Source organism: Tiliqua scincoides, chromosome 6, assembly GCF_035046505.1.
Source record: "Tiliqua scincoides isolate rTilSci1 chromosome 6, rTilSci1.hap2, whole genome shotgun sequence".
Lineage (NCBI taxonomy): Eukaryota > Metazoa > Chordata > Lepidosauria > Squamata > Scincidae > Tiliqua > Tiliqua scincoides.
Window position 1 is genome coordinate 6,653,548 of NC_089826.1, and position 5,740 is coordinate 6,659,287.

At 49.0% G+C, this 5,740-nt stretch overlaps 1 pseudogene; it reads left to right on the forward strand.

Annotated features, from left to right (window-relative positions):
* The first annotated feature begins 329 nt into the window (after positions 1-329).
* LOC136656555 (5S ribosomal RNA) lies at positions 330-446 on the forward strand (annotated as a pseudogene).
* The last annotated feature ends 5,294 nt before the right edge of the window (positions 447-5,740 follow it).

Genomic DNA, 5,740 nt, shown 5'->3' on the forward strand with positions numbered 1-5,740 from the left:
AGAATGAGTCCTGAATTCTATCCGTTGCTAGTTCTGCCCCACAACATCCCATTTCAGAGAGGAATCTTCCCACCCACAGTTGGCGGGTTGGTAAGGAAGAGAACATAAGAACAGCCCCACTGGATCAGGCCATAGGCCCATCTAGTCCAGCTTCCTGCATCTCACAGCGACACATCAAATGCCCCAGGGAGCACACCAGATAACAAGAGACCTCATCCTGGTACCCTCCCTTGCATTTGGCATTCTGACATAGCCTAGAGAATTCCTACTGGTTGACACTGCTGCTATTAAGAGCTTTACCTGCCTCTAAATTGTATCAATACCACCTGGTCCACATCTATTACCCTGCATATGCCTGATCTTATCTGATCTCAGAAGCTAAGCAGGGTCAGGTCTGGTTAGTACTTGGATGGGAGACGGCCTGGGAATACCAGGTGCTGTAGGCTTACACCATAGTCTTTTGAGACTGAAGGTTGTCAACCTATATACGTGTTCTTCTATATTAGAAAGACTGTGATGGTGGCTGCTTCCTTTCCTAGGACCTAGAGGTGGCTTCTTGGGTGTGCTAGAACTCCCATGCTTTTTAATTCACTTGCCTGCTTTTTAGATTCCCAGCATGCAGCGGTGACAGCATCCCAGGTCATGCCACACCTGAATCCAGCTCTTTGTTTTGATGAGTGCGGCCAATACACTCACCCACTATACTTAAACTATGTCCGGTTTACGTGCATCCCAGGGAGCAGGGCCAGTCCAAGACCTCCTGAAAGACCAAGATAAATACCAGACCGTTTTCTCCTTCTAGCCTCCTCTCCCCTGAAAGCAACCACAAAACCCAGTTCATGCACCTGCTGAGCCCCCTTCCAAGAAACCTGCCCCTGAGAAAATGTTTTTGGCTCCCTTGTCTGACTTCCCTCCCTGGTACTAGCTAAGGCTCCTGCCTAACTGTCACCTAGGCCCAGCCCAGGAGGCCAGGAATCACCCCGGAGCAGGGGTATCCTCAGGGGTAAGGGCCTCCTCGGGAGTAGAACCTGAGCACTGTCAAGACTGGGGTCCCAGGCAAGACACTTCCCTGGGAGTAGGCCCTAGTGCCTCCTGGGAGCAGTCAGCAGCCACGTGGGCAGAAGGGGTGGGGCTGGACCAGAACAAGGCGAGCCTCATAAGGGTGCTGGAGAGCTTAGGGAGAGGTTGCTCCTCTCCAGTTGGGAGGGGGATTGCAGAGGAGTCCAGAGGAGGCAGCCACCCACCCTGGCCTTATTCAGGCAACCAAGGCTCCAAAGGGAACTCTGCTCACCTCAGCCCTGGAGAGAAGGGCCGGGGGCTGGGAACCACCTGACCCTAGACACGCCTGGGGCCCGGGGGTGAAAACCGGAGAGGCGAGGCTGCAACACCTAGGACCCCATATTAATGACCCCCATTGGAGGCCAGCTGATCAAGGGGCAAGACCGGAGGTACAGGGGGCCCTCCTGAGGACAGCTAAGCTGACCCCCGACAATGGTACTGCAGCCCTCGGGAACCCATACTCCTTGCCCACCGGCACCAGCTGGGGAGCCCGGCCAGAAACCTCAAGGGGTCAGGCAGGAGTGGGGAACGGGCATATTGTTCGCCGACGCCACAAGTCTATGTAAAACAAAGGGGCCTGTGACGTAACAGGCCCCATAAATGTCAAGAGTTTAACCAGAGTAAACCGTCTGTGCAAATCTGCTGTATCTGCCTCCCATTCTTCTTTCTGCCAACGACCTGCGCGCATCGTCCGGGTAAGCCCCCCGTGCTAGGGCACACCCAAAGGGGCGGGATCTCCGCCTGCCATGGACATCACACTAACCCTTCCTGGTTCGAAAGCCCATTTCGACCTTTTGATCCACCTTCGATTCGGCAGATCACGGAGTCTTAGAACATGTGTTGTCAGAATGGCAATGTTCTTTACACATAAGGAGACAAGGAACAGACCAGTGCAGAAAAGACTGAATATTAGCGTAACCCAGTGTGTAATTAATCTGTGGAACTCCTTGCCACAGGATGTGGTGATGGCATCTGGCCTGAACGCCTTTAAAAGGGGATTGGACAGATTTATGGATGTAAAGTCCATCACGGGTTTCCAAACCATGGCCTTCTGCATCCTAGATTTACTCATTTGGGTACAGTGGTGGAGAAGGCTTTCCATTCTATGCCACAGCCTCCTATCTTCACAGCTGATCTTGTTACAACTTGCACCAGGCAACCATTTCGGCTGCCCATAGTCCAGCAGGCTCTGCTCCCCAATTTCAGGGGGGGGGGCGCAGCTGCCTGGTGTAAGTTGCAGTGAAGATCAGTTGCGAAGTTAGGAGGCTGTAGCGTGGAATAAAAAGCCGTCACCACCAACACGCCCTGCCCAGACGGGTAAATCCGTTACACCACCGGGTAAACCTGTGGGAAATCTGTGATCCGGTCCTCAGGCCAGGGTTTGGAGACCCCTGGAGTAGATGATCTCCAGGTTCCATTCCAATGTTAACATTCTATTATTCTGTTCCGGTATTCTAAGGCAGTTTCCTAACCGTTGAAAAACAGCGCCAGGAAGTGTAGAGCGCAAGGGTGGTATGAAAGGAACCAAAGATGTGCTCCATGGTCCATTCTTCCCTTCTTTAAACGGAACAATACTGCAAACTCTCAGAACCAGTTTTTCAGAGCCCCTCCTGGGAAAGAAAAAGGTATATATTTGTTATGCGGGAAGCGAGAGCACATCTATCTTCGGTCCATTAAAATGATATCAGGCCAGGGATGGAGAGAAGAGTGGAGTCCACTTTGTAGCATGGCAAGCCTACTTAGCTAAACCTTTCTAATAGCCACTTTATCTCATAGGATGTGAAAATACAAAGAAACGAGATCCGCACCTCATTATTTCCTAGCTGTTCTTCCATCCCCCCCCCCAGCCAACCATTCGTCTTAATAATTGACTAGCTCTCCCAAATCTCTTAGCAGAGACTATATAATGAGGCACCAGCGGTAGGACATCCTGGGTTTATTTAAAGTTTGCCTTTGGCTATTAGCTGTTTCCGTACTTTCATGATTCGTGATCCCTGCAGAAAAGGATGTGCTTGATCATCAACTGTTACTGATGAGAAGACCTTTCTATGCACTTTGCAACTTGCTCCTCTGCCTTTTAGAACTTTTCTGCACAAAGCAGCCCACTTAAATGGCTGCCTGCCTTCTGTCTCCTTTCAGAGTAAATCCTAGCAGGACACATGCCACTGAAATGACCGGTCCTCTCTTTGCTTCTTGTTTCTCTTTTACAGCAAATATAACCATCCTACCACTTTCCTAGCAAACATGAGATTCAGGGAGAGAAAACATTTGTGTAGTTGTTAGCAGGACATTGTACTACCAAATGTTACCAAAAAATTTGGCATCACCTGGCAGGACAAAGTTCCAAACAACACAGTCCTGGAACGTGCTGGAATCCCTAGCATGTATGCACTGCTGAAACAGAGACACCTGCGTTGGCTCGGTCATGTTGTGAGAATGGATGATGGCCGGATTCCAAAGGATCTCCTCTATGGAGAACTCGTGCAAGGAAAGCGCCCTACAGGTAGACCACAGCTGCGATACAAGGACATCTGCAGGAGGGATCTGAAGGCCTTAGGACTGGACCTCAACAAGTGGGAAACCCTGGCCTCTGAGCGGCCTGCTTGGAGGCAGGCTGTGCAGCATGGCCTTTCCCAGTTTGAAGAGACACTTGGCCAACAGTCTGAGGCAAAGAGGCAAAGAAGGAAGGCCCATAGCCAGGGAGACAGACCAGGGACAGACTGCACTTGCTCCCAGTGTGGAAGGGATTGTCACTGCCGAATCGGCCTTTTCAGCCACATTAGATGCTGTTCCAGAACCACCATTCAGAGCGCAATACCAGAGTCTTTTGAGACTGAAGGTTGCCAACATAACAGTAGGACATTGTGATGCATCCCTTACACTTGCAATCACCTCCCCCCTTCCCCGGCCAGGGACTGTACCAAGGTCTGAAAAACCTATACAAACAAGTAGGAGAAAGATATGAAGCCGTTTTTTATATAAAGAGAATTTTGTTTATTTGTGATAGATAACAAGCAATCTGGTGAAAGACTATGTGCGCCTTGCAGCTCAGTGTCACGTATTGAGACCAAAAAAGTCTGCATGAACTTTCTAGGGTGGCACTGAGTGCAAACATGGGGGAGAGGTAGCTGAGATTCATGAAAGCAAAGGGCAAGAACAGCAACTGTAAAAAAAAATATTTAAAAAATCAGTTGTTTAGGAGTTCAGACCCGTGAAGAACTTTTGTTCTCTTGAACAAAGTACTAGAAAAGATGCTTGTAGGCTTTAAATAATTGCGGGGGAGCAGTTTAAGTCGAATCATGAAAAAGACGGGACTGATGAAAAGTTGGATGGATCTCTGAAGGTGCTGGTGATGTTCCTTTTTGCACCGAAGTGTCTATGTTACTTTTTTGGTCTCCAAAGTAGCGCAGGGTCAAGCTAGCCATGACCTTAAGTTTGCTTTCCAGTTTGCTTTTAAAGTAAAAAGGTTAAAAGGAGAAAAGGTGAAATGGGCTGAAACAGTGGTAGGGATGGGGGGAGAACTTTAGTTCTTTGTCCTGCCGCGGTTCCGATCCTGATCGCACGCCCCAGCACACTCTTTTTAATGGGGAGGGGGGGAAATTCAATTGAAAACCAATTGAGAGCTTTCCCCATTAAAGAGAGAGAGAGAGAGTTGGCCTATCCGTCCACTCATTTAGCAATAACGGAATCAGAGCTGGCCCTAATTAGCTAACCACATGCTTTATATAAGGCAAGGTCCAGATTGGCTATTGGGGAGACATGATTATGTTGAAAAGATGCTGCAAGATACAGTCTATTACTTGTGGGCCTTTAGCGGCTTTGAGAGTTTTCCCTGTAAATAGGTATATAAGAAATGCCAGTGCCTCCTTGGATTGCACCAACAGAGGAGAAAAGGAGCAGGTCTGTTAGAACTTGCCCTGCCGGAGTCTATTCACTATGTCTAGAATCCCCAGATGAAGGGATGGAGTTGTAAGCTTCTATTAGCCCAATTCCTATACCAAACTTAACCATGGTCACAGCACCCTGTCACGGCAACACTGTCACCTGGCTGGTTCTCCAGGGATCTCGCACAATTCAAGATGAACATAAGAACAGCCCCACTGGATCAGGCCATAGGCCATCTAGTCCAGCTTCCTGTATCTCACAGCGGCCCACCAAATGCCCCAGGGAGCACACCAGATAACAAGAGACCTCACCCTGGTGCCCTCCCTATGAAGTGCCTGGGTGAGGCCATCGGGGACATCCCACGGTGCCCCTGTGAGTTTGCCGTGGCGCACAGTTTGGGAAGCACTGCTTTAGTGTGTTTGCTGCAAATAAGCTCTCTCCTGCTTCTCTATCAATAAAACTTACTCTTTATAGCCTATATTGCACTCTGATTCGCCTTGGCTATTATCCAAACCTGGCAAATGCAGTCTGGCTGGACTGGCATCAGGATTTTAAGACCCACCCCTTGCGCTGGGAGTAAGTCACAATTTATAGGAATGGATTTTTTTGAGACAATGGTCCAGATCCGGGGTGTCCAAACGTTTTGGCAGGAAGGCCACGTTATCTCTCTGACACTGGGTCAGGAGCCAGGAACAAAGAATTAATTTACATTTAAAAGCTGAATAAATTTACATAAATGAATATATTAGAGATGGAACTTATACGAATGAACAAAGTTCTCACGATAGCTCAAGGC